Below are 18,405 nucleotides of genomic sequence, written 5' to 3' on the forward strand. Positions count from 1 at the left end.
GAAGATCGGTTCCCTAAAAAACTAGCGGTGAACGTTCATCGTGTGAATCTTTTTGCTTTATTTTTGTTGCTAGATCTGCTTCCGATATTTGAGATGAGATTTTTTTCTTCTAAATTTGAATGTTTTACTGGTTTTTGTGGTGTTTTTAGAGTTTCTAGGTGTTTTTTAAGTTGAAAATTAGGACTTGAGGTTAAGTATTGATTTGGGGCTTCAAATTTAAGATTTTGGAAAGGTTTTGGTGAGTTTTTGATTTTTGTTTTCTAGGATTTCTCAAGGCCTACGAAATTAGGTGGTGGAGATTCTTTTTTAAAGAGCTTTGTGGTAAGATTAGAGTTTGATTAGGTCTCTGAGATGAGAGTGTGTGATGGGTGTTCAAAACTCTGTCATAAGATCTTCCCATTAGAATTCAATTCTCTTAGAATTAGATTTTCAGAATCTGATAACTCAGCACTTGAATTATAAGAGATAACAGAAACATTGGTCGTCCGAAGAACTTTGTTTTGACCATTTAAAACTACTAGATTGCCATCATCACCAAATAGTAAAAACTCCAGAAGAATCTGTTACAGGGTTTTCTCTATTGGCAACCCATATAATAGTTTGTATTGGAATCTTATCGTACCAAATTCCAATGTAACGGTTTGTAGAGTTACTTGGGCTGAAGAAACCTAGTTTGAAGATTTGGTCAGAGGAAGTAATGGTTTCTGGGTCTTTGATGTAATGTGTTGCTTTGTATTCCAAAGCAGAGATTTAAGGTCATAAAACAAAGAGAGATATCGAAGGAAAAATAGTACAACTTATTGTACTAAAACCCATAACTTCAGAGATTCTTGACAGGAAGAAATCAGTGATTGGCCTTGTGTTTATGATTGTATTTGAGAAGAAAAGAAGGGTAGCTGCCAAGAACTTTCTTTGATCCATAATTTTGACTTTATATGTTCACATTGGCATCAACCAGAAGTCGCCAATGTCCCATCATGACCATATGAGGTGTCCTTGACAAAGAGCACACCAAGACACGTATTACGCATCTTTAGATGATAGTTTGACAATGATCAAATGATTTTTCTCTAGAACCAGATATTTGTGGAGATCATGCTAAAGTTATAAGTCTCACTATGCAAATGTCAGTGAATTTGGTGGGTGATACAAAAGATTTGACTTTGAAAACCAAGTCGAGGTCATTAAAATTCCCAATAATCTTCCTTGCAAGCTCCTCTTGAATCAGTTTCATTTGACCTTCACCGTGTCGTCGCTCTCTTTAGTCACAAATACTTTTAATCTCTCACGATCACCTCAGAAGATAGAGTAACTTGTTGTTTATGGCCCTAACTTTGGATTATATCTTTTGGAGGTATGTTGGATCAGGTACGTTTATGAAGGCGGGAGTTTGGGGTTTACAGGACCCCGAAAGGGAATGATAATTACCCTGCAATGTTGCAAGCATTGCTCTTTTTTGGGCGTCCGTACTACTGTTGGAGGTATTGGAAGCCCTAGACGCTATAATATTTCACTTTTGAAAAATCTTAAAAACTGTATTGTATTTATCGTGACTCTTCATTAATAGAATTCATCATCGCTTCCCATGGATGTAGGCGATATTGTCGAATCACGTAAATTATGTATCCTAAGTGATTAAATATAGTTTTTGTGTCTTCTTTCATTTGTAGTATATTTGGGTGTTTCCATATAACATAACAAGCATGTCATGAGTAGGAGTTAGAGGAAGCACCCGAGCACCATTCATCGCCATCACTACATCATAATAAGTGTAAAACGACTGCCCTCACAGTCGTCTGAGTCGTCGTTTTAGAAGGAGTCGCCTTTTTTCTGCGACAGACTAAAAACGTCAAAAAGACGACTGTCATCAACAGTCGTTTTTTCCCGACTAAGGCCATATACGACAGTCCATGGCTGTTGTTTTTCAGGATTTGTAAGTTTAAAAAAAAAAACATTCCCTTTAAAAAAAAATATAATTCAATTTTTTTGAAAATTCCACTATAAATTAAAAACAATCTGTCATCCTACAAATAACAAAACAATATTAAAGAAGAATATGTTACATTGACCACGTTTGCTCTCAAAATAAGAAATTCTAGAAAAGCTACTCCCTTGTGACCCTACTGAACCTTGCAAAACTGGTGCTTGGAATTCTTTGGCAGAACCAGTCCAAATGGGCAGTCCAAGAGGCAGAGCCATCGAAGAAGACAACCCATTGGTAGCCATATATTGCTGTTGCTTCGGAGCTACAGCAGTAGAGCTTCCATCATTGAACCTTCTTCTGCTCCTCGTTTATCCTCCTCACTATTTCCCTCCAAAGTAACTTGATCTTTACTCGCTCTGAAGTTCCTCTGTTTCTTGGATCGTTTCCTCTTTGTCTCCATCCGCCTCACAGATTGCATCTCTTTACGTTTTCTCCACTCTTCTTCAGTTTCTATAGGTAGCGAAGAACTCTTAATCAAAGCATGATAGACAACATGGGGTGGAGCTTATGCATCGTCGTCTCTTAGAAATCAACTTGGACAGAAGTACAAACCATTGCAAACAAATCAAGGTTAGCTTTCTCTGATTTTAGTGTGCAATTGAGAGATCCTAAAAATAAGTTACATAAGTTACATGTAAAGAAAAAAAAAGCAAGAGAGACTATAACGACCGTGATAACATAAATACCTTAGCTGTGTCGGGCATGTATCAACACGTGACATACCATCTCACACATCATAGACATCCACATGTCAATCCCTGCCACTTAAGAATTTAGCATGCCTTCATCTTGATTCCCTTAGCTTATTGAGATCTTCATCTAAAACAGGGGACACCAGTGTTCATGTGAGTGGGCTTATATCATGTCATGCCACACAAAAAGTCAATCTGGTACGAGGTTGAAGGAAGCACATACAATGGTATCACTCTTATGACGTACTCGAGTTAAAAGTTAAGGTTAGAGTCCGGCTTCCTAACATACTGCAATAATCTTACAATAATAATAAATCTTATGTTAGTCAAACTGACTTGATCAAAATTATAGGGAATAACACAATTACAAATGTACCAAAGAAACTTTGAAGTTGTCATTTTTTTACCATTTTTGACTTACTTGGATCATAAAGATCCTCATCATGCACCCATTCATCCACACTACACTTAGGAAATAAATGAAAATCATTCGCATAAAACCATTGACCTTTCTCAAAATTTCGGCAGTTTTGGCACTGCATCATGTAAAACCATTGACCTTTCTCAATGATCACCTAAAATTTTTTTTTCGACTACTCAATTCGGGCGCAAAATGTACTAATTTACATTTATAATTATTAGGTCTATAAGGAGTGAGTCAAACATTCATGGATCAGTAGGAAAGAACATGAAAAGACTTATAGATACTTAGGATACCACTAATAGAACATTAATGGATCAGTAGAGGCCCAACATTTGTGATAATTGAACATTTATATGTCTTGTGTGTTCAAAGATGGTACTACAAGGGCAGGATATATTATATCATTCCCTTGGATTCTATAAAAAAAATACAATAAAGTTTGTAAGGTTTTAGATTATACCATATTCTCGTTGAAGCTTAATATAGAAGTTACATTTCCACACATATAACAGTAATTTGGTGCTGGTTACACTTGAAAAAGACAAGAACCAAAATGAAAATAACAAGATTAAGAAGAAGTGGGTACAAATAACAATTGTAAGCATTTAAGTAAAGGATCCTCAATGAATTAGAAGCTAAGGGCAGAGTTTTCGAAAAATAGCTACATATCACACAACAATAGCTCTAAATAATATCACTAAATATTTCCAATTTATTGCTCACCATATTTTGTTTCTTAATCCATGAATAGTTTTGAAGGATCTTTAAGAAATAGAAATGACTAGGAAAATGAAGAATGTTCATGTCAACAATCACAAAGATCCCTCAAATTAACTCTCATTGATAGTATAGAACACAGATGCAAGAAACGATGATGACCAAAAAATAAAAATCAAATAAGGAAAGAGAACAACATAATATTTATGTGGTTCGGAAAGATTACCAACACAAATAATTAAATTCATTATACTTAACTATCTCCCTTTTGACACAACCCCAATCAATAACCCCAAAATATCAAAGTGCTGGTGCCGAAAGTTAAATCCATATCTCGTTGGGAATGTAATATACACCACAATCCACAATTAATGTCTACGATAACACTAATATGGAAAATTAAAAAAAATACTTACAAGTGTCGAGCATGGAATCTCAGTTCAAGAGAGAAAATCATCAAAATTCCCTCCAAAATTTACCATTATCCAGTACACTAACCTCCAAGATTGTTGTTCTCAATAGATATTTCATGTGCTTAAGCTAACCTATAAAAGTAACAAAGTAACAATTTAGAAAATCAAAACAGCAAGATACAAAAATATAAGCTACATAAGGCCACTAAAAATTTAAGGAAACTGAAAGGAATCCTACCCAAGTGTTAAACTAACTTAGCATATCAAAGGAATCCCTCCTGCAAATTGCATTTGCACCCTTAAAAAGAAAAAAACAAAAGAACATATATCAATATATCATATTTTTTTACCTTCCCATTTTGTAGGATCCAACCGAAAAGCTTCCAAAGCACGCTTCTAACATAAGGATTCTATTATGTCAATGTACCTAGAAGAATGAAAGTAATCAACTTGATTTTTAACACTGAAATTAAATCTACATTGCAGGGTAATGTTAACTTTCAAGCAAACTCAACAATCTAAACAGTTTGATCCTATGTTATCGGGTTAGTTGGTTCAAATTCGAGTTAGTGGTTCACAACTCTATGACGAACTTGGTTTTTAGGGGTAGGTATAGATAATTCATTTCTTGGTCTGTGAAAGCACCCTCAATCCGCGGGTTGCGGATTCATTTTTTGGGTTTGGGAGTTGTCACCTAGTTATTATGGTCTAAGAATCGAATATTGACTTTAAATAGATAAAAACATTGATCTACAAAAAGAATGGGTCCGGAAATCAAGTTACGGGGTTGGAAGGTGTTAGGTACCAACCTTGCCCGACAAACGCTGATCTCTACATTTTCCCAAAAAAAATTACATTACTAAATAGACCTAAAAATAAATAAATAAAAAAATTACTTGGTTGATTGCGACTATTAGTTCCCTCAAAACTGGCGGATAACGTCCTCGTGTGAGTTTTCTTACTTTTTATTCATCACTGGATCTACTTCTGATCTCCAAGATGAGGTATCCTCCTTCTAGATTTGAGGATTTTATGATTTTTTGAGTTTTTTTGGAGGGTTTCTGGATGTTTTTGAAGGGTTTCTAGGTGTTTTTTGAGCAAAAACAAGGGTTTGGATATTAAGTGGGAAGTTGAGACTTCAAATTTAGGATTTTGAAAAGGTTGATGAGTGTTTTTGACCTCTCTTTCCTAGGATTTCACTTGACCTCCGAGATTGGGTTGTGGAGGCTCTTATTTATAGGATTTTTTGGGAGCTTTTTAGTTTGACTAGATTTCTTTTAGATAAAGCGAATTAGGATTTAATTAGGGTTTTGAATTTTGGTTTGGAATTAAGGTTTCCATTCTTACGTACAATGAAATAATATTTTTTAGTTTTTTGGGAGAACCCCTTGATTATATTTTTAATTATTTGGGACCCCAAATGGAGGGGCCTTTTAATAAAAATATTACGGTGGGCCCCAAGTGGGCCACCACTTAAAAATTTGGCTCGTGGGCTTAATCAATTAATTTCATTTATTTAAAATTTTAAATTTAATTTATTAAGGTTTAACTTTACGTATATTAATATTTTAATTATTAATTTTAAAATTTGAATTTTTAGGATTGGAAAATTATCGTTTTGCCCTCAAAGATGACTTTTGCATTTCGAAGTCATTTTTTGATGTTTTGGGATGTTTTGAAATCAGTTTTTCATAAAGAATTCAATGGAAGTATCGGTTTGTATCATTTATGGGTTTTTGGTGTGAAATGGTCATGAACCCTATGAAGGGTACTTTTGTAATTTTGTTAAATTTTGGAAAAATTGACGAAACGATTTATTTGATTTTAGTTTGTTGTTTTGTGTGTTCAAAAAGATTTTTCTAAGCGTAATGTAAGCTCTAGGGATGTTTTGAATGTCAGGGGTATTTTGGTAATTTGGTCATTTTAGTGATTTTTCTCGTAAAACTTCTTTTTGTCCAAGAATAAAGATTTCTAGGTTTTTTGTCATATTTTCCTAGCGTAGAGTGATTTTTAAAGTTTTGTTTGTTTGAAATACCTCATTCGAATTTCTGAAACATTTTTAGTAACAAATAAAAACATTGGAATATTCATTCATCATTGGGAATCGTCGCAATTGGGTTGACGAGTTGATTAATCAAGTGAGTATGAAAATGGGGTGTCTACAATTTGTAAGACCAGCTTAAGCTTAGGTTCGCTAGTTCAGTTAGCTTGTGCACATAATTCAAGCATTTGAGTAACAACCTAGTTCGCAAGGGTATGTTATTTTATTCCACTTTGTTTATGACAAGTCTAATCGGGATTTGTGTTAGGTGGTTGAGGATGTTTACATCAATGGCAACCCTCTTTCTTTATCCAATGAAAGGAAAATACTATACAAGTAGAATTAACAGAAATAATACAATACCATTCTTGGGAATGCATCTTTATTATGATTACTAATAAACGAACAAATACCGATATTGACATCACTTATGAGGATTTCTCCGTAATAGATCCATGTAATGTAGAAAGTATCTATGCCTTCACATATTAAATGTATATGAATATCTTTAAGTGTTTTCTTTTCTCCTAAAAGATTACGACATTAAACACAAGGACAACAATACCAATCATTACTCCCCAATTTATGTGTATTATGTCTTATGAAATTAAAGAACGAATTAACTCCTTCTAGGTATTCAATAGATAGTCTTGGTGCTATCATCTCTTCTTTACTTTGGGGCGTAGATGAGGAAGACATTTTCTACGAATGGAAACAAAAATAAATTTATTATTTATGAAAGAAAGTGAATAAAAAGTTAAAATGAAGGTAAATGCCCTAACAAGATTTTTTTGCTAATATCTTATGGTAACAATGTGATTTTTCAATGCCTTATAGGATTTAATAATCAAAAATAGAAAACAAAACTAAGATAAAAAAAATAATAATCAAGAAATTCACGATCTCATTGAAACGAGTAAGATTCTCAACTTCCCAATCAAAATTCTGTAAAGGAAAACGACATAACAACTCAAGATTGAAGCACAAAGACAAGTTCAAGACACTTAAGTTTAGTTCACAAATGTGGTTTTGTAACATTGGAGAAAAATAAAACTCTTCATCGGAGGATTTTCTAAAACTTATATAGTTTCTAACGAGATGACAGACAATAAGACCCCTACATTTTAGGACTGCATTGGAGCCCACTTGTAAATTGTTCTAATTACAACATATTATCACATTGAAATAACCTTATAAACTCCATTTTTATGGTTCCCACAACCATCATAAATTAAGAAAAACAGATACTCAATGGATTGTTATACTCTCCCTCTCTCTCTCTCAAAATCATTTATGAGAAGTCTACTTGAATCATCATTCCCGTAGTTAGCAATTCACAACATGGAGACGTTTTAAATTTCATTAAAAATTTGATAAATAAAATGGAGTCAAGACTAGATAAAATTCTAGATGCATGTTAAATAAAGAGAGCTACTATTGCCACAACAACATTTACTAATGCCACACCTTCCCAACGTCTCTTCTGCAATGTTTCAATTAGTTCAAAGATTTTGGTTGCAGTTTGGTTCCATGAATACCTAGAACCGAAACCTAAATAAAACATTGGTTCTTGTTTGTTATAGTTTGTGGTATAAGATTGTTGGAACCAGAATTGACCCGATGAATATTTGATACTCTTGGGTTGGTACCTAATAAGATAGATAATTTTCTAACTATGGATTCTTCAACTATATCAAAGTTATGAGAAGAAAACCTGAGAAAATTAAGATTTGAAGTCTTTATTTGTTGTTGAGTGGGGGTAAAAAAAATCCTCCACTTTCTATTTAGATTCTAATTTTAGTTGAAGTATATTTATTTTTGAGAGCTTCACCAACTTTTGTTAACACCACCCCAAGGTGTGTCTGCTAATTCTTTGGTGGTTTACATATGAATTGTGGTGGCAATAGAATGACTATTATTTTTAACTACCTCATTGATTAATGTTTAGTTAGACTATTGAGTCCGTATAAGTAAAATAAATAAACCCACTATACTCATTTACACGATGTGTACTCGAAGGAGACCTGAGAGTCGAACTGAAAAATGATGGAGTGATTTCGGATACAATGGGTAATTGTCTACCCATTGATGGCCTTAATGTAAATAGTTCCCTTGTTCCCATTCTTGAATGTGGTTTTGTGGTACTTGGATAAGAATGCAAAGTGAATAAGATTTGAGATTTTATATTTCCACACCAACTTTCACTTGTGGCACTTGAAACAGTGAAATTAAATATTATGTGTGGGTGGGTGCCGCTAATCTTTCTATTTTGTGCAATCACAGCCCTACTTGACACCTCAATTTTTGCAATATCCTAACTTTGCTTGAATGATGATGAACGGAGAGAGAGAGAGAGAGAGAGAGAGAGAGAGTGAGTGGCGAATTTGTAGGGTTGCAAAGAAAGACAAAAAAGATCTGAAAGAATGAAATCCTAAAGACCTCTCATCTAGTGTTAAGAGAGAGAGAGAGAGAGAGAGAGAGAGAGAGAGATGCAAGTCATTCATTCTTGAATGTGGTTTTCGTAATCTACGGTGTAATTCATAAATTGGGTTTTGTCAAGCCTGGTGATAAAACTTGGACTTCCGTAGAATGGAAATCTCATGGCTATGAGGATGCCATATGCTATAAATATCAGTTTAATGTCGTCCACTAAACGGAAAAAATTGAGGTTACAAGGAAAATGATTTACATTATGGCGACTTGTACAAGTTTAGAATTCAAAGTCTTCAAACTGGACCCACTGGAGAAAAATTGGCTCAACGTGAAGGGCCTGCGTGGACTTGCGTTATTCTTAGGATCATTCGGTGGAAGGTGGCACTCAACCAATGGTGGGGAATGATATTGCCGGATTTAATTTTCTATAACAAAATTCATGTGGAGGTGCAAGGGGCTAGTGTGAAAATTGCAGGGTACTACTATGAAAAGCTAGTTTCAACATCAACCAATGGTGGGGAATGATATTGTTAGGTCTAATTTTCTATAACAAAATTCACATGGAAGTGTAAGGGACTAGTGTGAAAATTGAAAGGTATTGATATGAAAAGCCAGTGTCAACAAGGTGTTTTGGGAAAGGAAGGTGATCCACCATATTTCAATGAAAAAGGTTGTGCCGAGATAGGAACATTACAGTCTTCCAAACAAAGAGACGTATCACAAATACGGTGATACAACCAAGTGTATGTGTTAAATTCAAAATTCCTAAATCTGATTAATTGTTGAAATGAGAAATAGTGCCAATTGATTATATTACTCAGGGGCTTAGGTTATGTGCATAATAAAGTGCCACGTGACACAATTTATTACTTGAGTCAACTTAGCATAAAAATAAGGTGGGGGACTAATGGTTGGGGGCTCCGTTTGCGTCCGTAAGATGAATCCCATGTGATCCAATTTGTTTTGTTTGATTGTCCTGACAAAAGAAAAATTTGAGGATTAATTCTATCCCTAACTCGGTCGAGTCTACAGACTCTGCTGAGTTAAGTAGATCAATTTATAATTTATTGTTGTTGGGGGGTTTAGTTCGAGCTCATAATAAGAGTCACATGTGACTCAATTTGTTACTTGAGGTAGCTTGATTTAAAAGTAGTATGAGGGCTGATTTCGTACCCAATTTTATTGAGTTTAGGGATTCTGTTGAGGTGAGAAGTTCAGATTGTAATTTTAACCCATCGAGATAAAATGTATACACGGGGACTCGGTGCAAGTCCAATTAATAAAATAAAATGGTTAATTTGTACTTGGGGGCTTAGTCGAAGTATAATTAAGGACTTGGACTCGAGAATACATGAAAAATATATTTTTAAGGATGGTATTAGAAATTGTTTTCCTTAAAATTTTCAATAAGGTAGGAAAAATATACTTAATTTCCTTCCAATTTTATAAGAAAAAAAAATTATTCTATGAATTTGTTTTATTAAAAGGATTATATTCTATAAACTTTGTGATCTCTATTTGTTCAAAATTTTCAGGTCGCTTTAGCAAATTTTTATAAGACAAGAAGGTCAGTTCTCATTAGAACCGAGTATTACTCCATGAGGTGAGTGATACAAAATCCAATAAGGCAAGAAGGTCGATTTCCCTTGGAATCGAGCATCACTCTATGAGGTGAGTGATGCAAAATCCAAGAAAGCAAGGTCGATTCATTTTGGAATCGAGCATCACTCTATAAATTGAGTCGTGTAAAACCCAAAAAGGCAAGATGGTCGATTTCCCTTGGAACCAAGCATCACTCTATGAGGCGAATGATGCTAAACCCAAGAAGGTAAGAAGATCAATTTTTCTTGAAATCGAGCATTACTCTATGATGCAAAACCCAAGAAGGCGAGAACGTCGATTCCTCTTGGAGCCGAACATCATCCTAGAGGTGAGTGATGCAAAACCCAATAAGGCAAGAAAGTCGATTCTTCTTGAAATTGAGCCTCATTCTATGAGATGAGTGATGCAAAACCTAAGAAGGCGAGAAGGTCGATTCTTCTTAGAATTGAGTATCACTCTATGAGGTGAGTGATGCAAAATCCAAGAAGGCAAAAAGGTCAATTTCCTTTGGAATCGAGCATCACTTTATGAGGCGAATTAGGCAAAATCCAATAAGACAATAAGGTTGATTCTTCTTGAAATCGAGCATCACTCGATGAGGTGAGTGATGCAAAATCCAATAAGTCAATAAGGTCAGTTCTATGCGAACTGTGCTTCACTTGAAAGAGAGGTGAAATAAATTTCTATAAGGCAAGAAGGTCAGTTATACGTAAATCGATTATCATTCTAAGGAGAATGAAACAAATTTTTATAAGGCAAGATAGTCGGTTTTACGTAAATCGAGCCTCAATCCACAAGATGAATCGAGTCCTTGTCATATGAGGTTGAGTATGTTTAAGAAGATTAAGTCTTAACAATTTAATTTCCAAGAAATATCAAATTTGCAAAAAATAAATATGGTACTCACTCATGTCAAAAGTATTTCTCGAAGGCGAATCTTAATACATTGATCTCCACATTTGAGAGAGGGTTACGTGGAGGGATAAAATCGTTTCTCATTCGGATTGTTCATCTGCACCATCAACACGTATCCTAAGGCGAACACGTGACATTATTTGAAGAAGACTCTATCTTTTAAGGAAGAATCCCAATTTAAAAGGATTATTGTTATTTTTATATAATTATTAATTTTGATAAGAGGTAATATGGTCAATTATAACTTAATTAGAGTTAGGATTATTTTTAGAGTTTTTCTATTTAAAGGCATCGAGACCATTATAAAATAGGGGAAGAAAAAGGTAGGGAGAAAAAAGAAGAAAAATGGAAGGGAGGTGAGGAGACCATGTAACCATGAGATTTATAATAAAACAGCTCCTTGAGCTCGTGGACGTAGGTACGTTTGCTGAACTACGTAAAAAATCTTTGTCTTCCCTATTTTTCTATGTTCTTTTTATTATTTTATGGATTGAATGATAAAATTATGATCGAGATCGATTTATCATATAATCGACCTCTACGATGACATGTAATTTTGTTATATCTCTGGCCATTAACATTAGTGTGTTATAAGTAAAGGTGGTTGTGTCAACATAAGTTCCTCAAGCTTTGAAATATACAGTTTCAAGCATAAGATTAAAAATGTTCAACTCCAATAGTTTGAAATCATAGAAATTTAAGAGCAAGAAAATGACTGATTTTAAGAAGAAAAATCAAGGGTGTTTTTGCCAAAAGTTGAAGACAAGGACATTTAGGTCTTTTCTCATTAGTCTATTTAGAAGAATGGGATCAAGGGGCATATAGGTAATGACTTGAAAATTTTAATACATATCTCGAGGAAAGAATATTAGATTTTGATGTTGAGTTAACATTATAAATATTTAATTTCAAATATTTGAGATAAACTAAATTCACTAATGATCGAAAAACATATTTTATCTTGAAAGCATGTTTTAATCTGGAGTCAAACAAAAAAGTTGTCGAATCTTTGAGTTTCATTTCAACTTTTACCAAATATGTAAAAAGTTAACTTGGAGGCATAATTTGAGGAATCCAATCACACCTTTAGGTTTGTGTTGAAAAATCACCTAAAATAAAGTATAAGAATGTCCGAATTGGCATTCAGAAGAAATAAATTCCAAAATGACACTTACGTCCCCACTTAAGTATAAATTTCAGAAACCTAGAGAAAAATCTGGGGTCCGTGTGGATACAATAGCCAGAAGTATTTAGAACATAAATACTTTTTAAAGTACTATCTGAAGTAGGTGGATAACTATTGTGTGTTTGGATGCATGTTCTGAAAAGTACTGTCAAAAGTATTTTTGATAGAGTTTTGTGTTTGGAAACTATTTTGGATTCTTTTAAAATGATCAAAATATCCTTATAAGTATCAGTTATTATTTTTAACATTATAACTTAATAAATTATTCATCAAAAGAAATAAAAGTTATTGTTTTTATCTATAAAAACTAATATAAACACCCAACAATTATAAACAAATAGAAGATATTGTGAACAAATATATGCAACCACTAAAAATATGAAGGAGCTTTCACCACATCAATGGATAGTAAATTTGTGTGTAATTGTTCACATCAAGCTTACAATAAGAAAATTTTAACCATGGTTGGAATACTTATGGATAAATCATTGAGTGAGTAATTGGGGACGGTAGAAATCCAAATTCAAATGCTACACTAAAAGTCTACCACCATATCAATGGATGATAATAAAATATTATTTAATTGCATTTTTGAGGATATGTTTGTAATTTTCAAAATTTATGAGGGGCATACTTGTTCTAAATGCTACACCAAAAAGCTACCACCACATCAATGGGTAGTAATATAGTATTACTACAATTGCATTTTTGAGGGTATGCTTGTAATTTTCAAAATTTATGAGGGGTATACTTGTCTCAAATGTTACACCAAAAGGCTACCACCGTATCAATGGATAGTAATATAATATTATTCTAATTGCCTTTTTGAGGGTAGGTTTGTAATTTTCAAAATTTATGAGGGGCATACTTGTTCCAATCCCATCATTTTGACAATATTTTGTGGCTCCGCGCAAGAGTAGTTTAGAGAAGTAACACCATCGGTACTCAGTAAAAAAACACTAAAATGACTCTACAGTAAAGTAGTTATTTCCAGGAGTAATTTATCCAAACACCTTTAAAGTACTTCTGACTCCCTGCAAAAGTCAGAAGTACTTAGAAAAATCAATCCACACAGGCCCCTGATTTTTCTTATTTTTCTCTCCAAACAAAAGTCAATTCCTTTTTTCCTTTATCTTTGCAACTCAGATCTATGTCAAATGAGAATGATTTAAGTTATGTCTCAAAAAGGAAAATTGTATTCCTCGTCGAGGGTTACGCATGAATACAAGAAATTTTGATTTTCATTGGTGGAAAATTTCTATGATCGATCGGAGGTGACCATTAACTCTGATCAACAGTTGAAAATAGTCCGAGGTAGGATGCCTTCCTGTAAACACCCCATTTTCGCATTCGCCTGATTAGTTAACTCGTCAACCCGATTGTGACGATTTCTAATGATGGATGAATATTCTAATATTTTTTGTTGTTAGTAGTTATGTTTCAAAAATTCGAATAAGGTATTTCAAACAAGTAAAACTTTAGAAACCACGCTACCCTAGAAAAATGTGACCCAAAACATAAAAATCATCATTTTCAAACAAAAAGAAGATTTACGAGAAAAATCACTAAAAAATGACTAAATTATCAAAATACCCCTGACATCAAAACATTCCTAGAGCCTACATTACGTTTATGAAAATCCTTTCAAACACATAAAACAACAAATTAAAATCAAATAAATCGTTTCGCTAATTTTCATAAAATTCGACAAAATTACAAAAACATCCTCATAGAGTCCACGATCATTTCACGATCATTTCACACTAAAAACCCATAAATGATACAAACCGACACTCTCATTAAATTCTTTATGAAAAACTAATTCCAAAGCATTTCAAAACGTCAAAAATCAACTTCTCAATTCAAAAGTCCTCTTTGAGGGTAAAATAGTAATTTTTAAATCCTTAAATTAAAAAATTTGAAATGAATAATTAAAATATTAATTAATGTAAAGTGAAATCTTAATAAATTAAATTTAAAATTTTAAACAAATAAAAGTAATTAATTAAGCCCACGGGTCAAATTTTAAGTAGTGACCCATTTATTTAAGTGGGGCCCACATGATATTTATTAAAGAATCCTCCACCTAAAATAAAATTTAATAAAAAACCTTCCATCAAATGGGGGGGGGGTTATCCTAAAACTAAAAAATATTTTCATTTCACGTAAGATTTAAAACCCTAATTAAACAACTTAAAAATACCTAGTCAAATTGAAAAATTCTCAAAAAACTCTATAAAAAGGAGTCTCCACAATCTCCCAAGCCTTCTCAAAATCCTAAATCTGAAGTCCCAAGTCCCTACTTAATACCTAAATCCCATTTTTTACTCAAAAAACACCCAAAAAAATAAAAAAATATTCAGATGCAGGAGAAGAATACCTTATCTAGGAGATCGAAAGGGAATTTAGTGACGGAGATAAAAGTAAGAAGACTCACACGAGGAACGCTTTTCGCTAATTTGAAGGAATCGACCATCATAGTCACCCAGGAAAAAAAAATATTATTTTTATTTTAACTTTTAATTCAGTAACGTGACCCCCAAACCCGTTCTTTTCGTATATCAGTACCTTTTTTTTTATCTGTTTTGAATCATGTTTTGGTTCCTAGACTGTAAAACTTGGTGACGACTCCCAAAACACTAAAAAAGTGGATCCACACTCGTGAATCGAGGGCGCTTTCACTTCCCTTCTACCCTCTAGTTATATGAAAATTTTATAGAAAATTTATTTGATCATTGAGATTTTGATTGTTCTTCCCATTATTTGATTATTTCATTAAATTCACGCATGTTTGAATGGATTGAATGGTGTTTGCATAATTCTTTTTGATAGATGTTGGTTCATTTTATATAATTAAAGTTTTTGATAATTTTTGTATCAATTTTGGATAATATTTGGTGAAAAAAATTATAGAAGAAAGAAATTTTTTCTGAGTTTTTCTATTATTGTCGACACCGCAGTTGAGTATTGATGGTGTAGTCATTAGAATTTTTTTTTTGTCAAGATTTGAAATCTGGTTCCTGTTTTGTTTCTTCCACATCATATACGTATTTGTGCACCCTTTATTTCATTAAAAACATTTAATTAAATGTTACTTTCTATTTACTTTAAGTTCTTTAGTGAAATTATGATTTTACCCCCCTATTTGAAAATTTAGGAAATGATTTTAAGATCCAAATCTCATTGTATCAAAATGTGATTTTTGATTTTAAGAACAAAATGTAAATTACGACGTTTTTGCCCGATTTTCAAAACTCGATATTTTAACCGTTCCTTTGAATAAAGCTATAAAAATTACATGGTATTTTTCATGTTATCGAGGGCTTTTATTTACAAAAAAATCATTTTTATTTTAAATAAATTTGAAAAATCACTTTTTCTAATACTTAATCAAATTTTCATAGTTTTCCAATTTTATGTCTTATGATTATATCTTATTTTCTGAGTCTTTTTACACAACCAAAATCATCAAAAGGAATTGATTGATATTTTATAGATTTTGAATAATTTTGAAAGTGAAAATATTTTGATAGATATGTATGAAGTTAGACAATGGATTGATCAATTAATTGATGGATGGATAGAGAGAATGTATGTTTTTGACTGCTTGGTAGGACAATGCCTCCAGCCATATGTAATGGTCATGCCACGTAAGACATGATAGATATATAAATGTATGTATATCTCACATTCTCAGTATCACATGAGATATGATAGATGAATGGATGGAGAGACATATATATATATATGTCACTGGAGAGCACTATTGAACTTTGTTTGTATTTTTGATAAAAAGAAACTAGTATATATTACAAAATAAAAATTATTAATTTATCAAAAAAAAGTTGCGGAAAACCTATTGATGTGACACATTGATGTGTATCCGGAAGCGACTAGTCAATTTAAGATAAGACTAGATGTCATATGCTTTTCGGTAGTATAAGATACCTTAAAACATATTATAGTTTATGATATCTGAAAATTTCTCGTACTTCTTTCTTGGGGAACTTTGTGTGTAAAAGAGGTATCTGTATAATATAAAGGTTGGTAGGGTTCACATGTATTGCCTTTTGATAGGCTTCGACATGAGGGATCTCTTAGACTAGTTATTGATCACTGCTAGTATGTAGTCGTCAAACGATCGACTTCATTATTAGTTGAGCCCAGTATTAGGTTCTTGGTTAATGACCAGTCTGAGTTGGATAAATGGTCATCCAACCATGGTATATTAGACCGGTCACAAAATCAGATTATAACGATGAGATTCCACGTTGGATTTTAAGTATGGAACATTGCATTGCCACAACCGAGGCGATTATATCGACATATTCTTCTGCTCTCTTATTGACTATACCGTAATGTTCGTACTATTTGGTAATGTTGATAAATATTTTTTATTTGAAAGTTGTATATGATACTTTAAATGATAAAAATGATAAATTGAAGTTTATTATAACTGTTTATTGAGTATGCTTAGACATTATCATATGTTACATTATAAAAACTTGCATTACTTAACTCTTCAGATGATTACTCGTGCATGTATGATTCGTTGTTAAAACAATGTTCATCTCGCTAAATAACATTTCCCTGTTACTTACCATATCTTTTACCTTTACAGATTATTTAGTTTTTGAGGAGTTTTTCTATGAGGAGTCATTTGAGGAAGTCCCTGAGGAGGACAGGTCGACGTCTTGCCGCCACCATCTATTTGAGGATTATTAGAAGATTTTAGCGGTTATAGACAAGAAACATGTTAGTTGAGAATTTTGTAATCTAATGTATTATGAGATTGAGGATTGGGTTATGACTATATTTGATGACAACTTCTGCATACTTTAGATATTTATGTATGCTAGTTATTTTGTTGTTCCGTTGTGTATATTTTCCTTCCATAAGTGTAATTGTCTGTGATTATTCTATCAGGTTGTGTGTATATTTACCTCATACTTCGAGATTCTTACTGATGAGTCATTGGGATTCGTGTTGGGATTCAGGGCATGACATATCATCAATTTTAAAATATAGGGGATATCTCAAATATTCAGCAAAACGTGGGGGTGTATGTCTAAAGCACCCTAATTTTGTTGTAATGTGATCATCTTCACATTAAAGCATTTGGGGCCTACAACTAATATGGTAGAAAAAGGACCGTGATCGCACTATTCATTGCTTTAAGGATAATGCTGAAGTAACATTAAAATGTACATCATGGGATACATTTCTGATGTCGATGTGTTTCAGAACCATATATGCTTTATTCAAAATAAAGCATCTATGGTTTTGATACATATCCACATCAGAAATGTATCCCATGATGTACATTTCAATGTTACTCCATCGCGACTTTCGGTGTTAATTATGTTTTATTTCGAAAATAATTATATTAATGTTCAACAGGTATGGAGAATCAAATTATTCTTGTCTAACTAACCTAATCATCTTTAAAAATTAAGAAGGAGTTGTGTTTGGGTGCATGGATAACTTCATGTTGGATATACTTAATCCGAGCAACAAGTTTTATCCTTAAGTAGATATGGACACATTTGAAGAATGATTCTACACAAATCTGTGTATCCCAAGATTGAGGTATGCACCTTTTACCAAAATGCCATGTGGCATTAGAAGATAAAAAAGAATTTAAATTGCTATTCCCTTGATCAATGAGGAACGATTTTCTTCTTGATTAATGGGGTGGTTCGCACTTTTTTCCTTTATAAATAAGTTAATTATTTTGAGTAAAAATTTTTTTTTTGTGAAAAAATGAAATGGCAAAGAGACAAAAATCGCACACAAGAATTTATGTGGGTCAACAGTGTGCCTACGTCCACGGATTAGGAAAAAAAAAATCACTATTTTCTCTTTTGTTTTACGGTCCTAGAGATCTTTATTTATAAAATCAAGAGTTATTAAAACATGTTAATCTCTCAAAATAAGAAATTCCTAAAATAGAAAATTCTTAAGAAAATATTACACGGTTATCTTTTCCGTAACTCTA

The 18,405-nt window shown here is 32.8% G+C and overlaps 1 long non-coding RNA gene across 1 annotated transcript; it reads left to right on the forward strand.

The window, feature by feature from the left end:
- The first annotated feature begins 2,091 nt into the window (after nt 1-2,091).
- Nucleotides 2,092-17,311, forward strand: LOC147405041 (uncharacterized). Its single transcript, XR_015178058.1, has 3 exons — nt 2,092-2,554; nt 2,813-2,903; nt 17,029-17,311. It is a non-coding gene; the product is annotated as an uncharacterized LOC147405041 (long non-coding RNA).
- The last annotated feature ends 1,094 nt before the right edge of the window (nt 17,312-18,405 follow it).

This window comes from Akebia trifoliata, chromosome 4, assembly GCF_017979445.1.
Source record: "Akebia trifoliata isolate Shusen 1 chromosome 4, ASM1797944v1, whole genome shotgun sequence".
Taxonomy (NCBI): Eukaryota; Viridiplantae; Streptophyta; class Magnoliopsida; order Ranunculales; family Lardizabalaceae; genus Akebia; species Akebia trifoliata.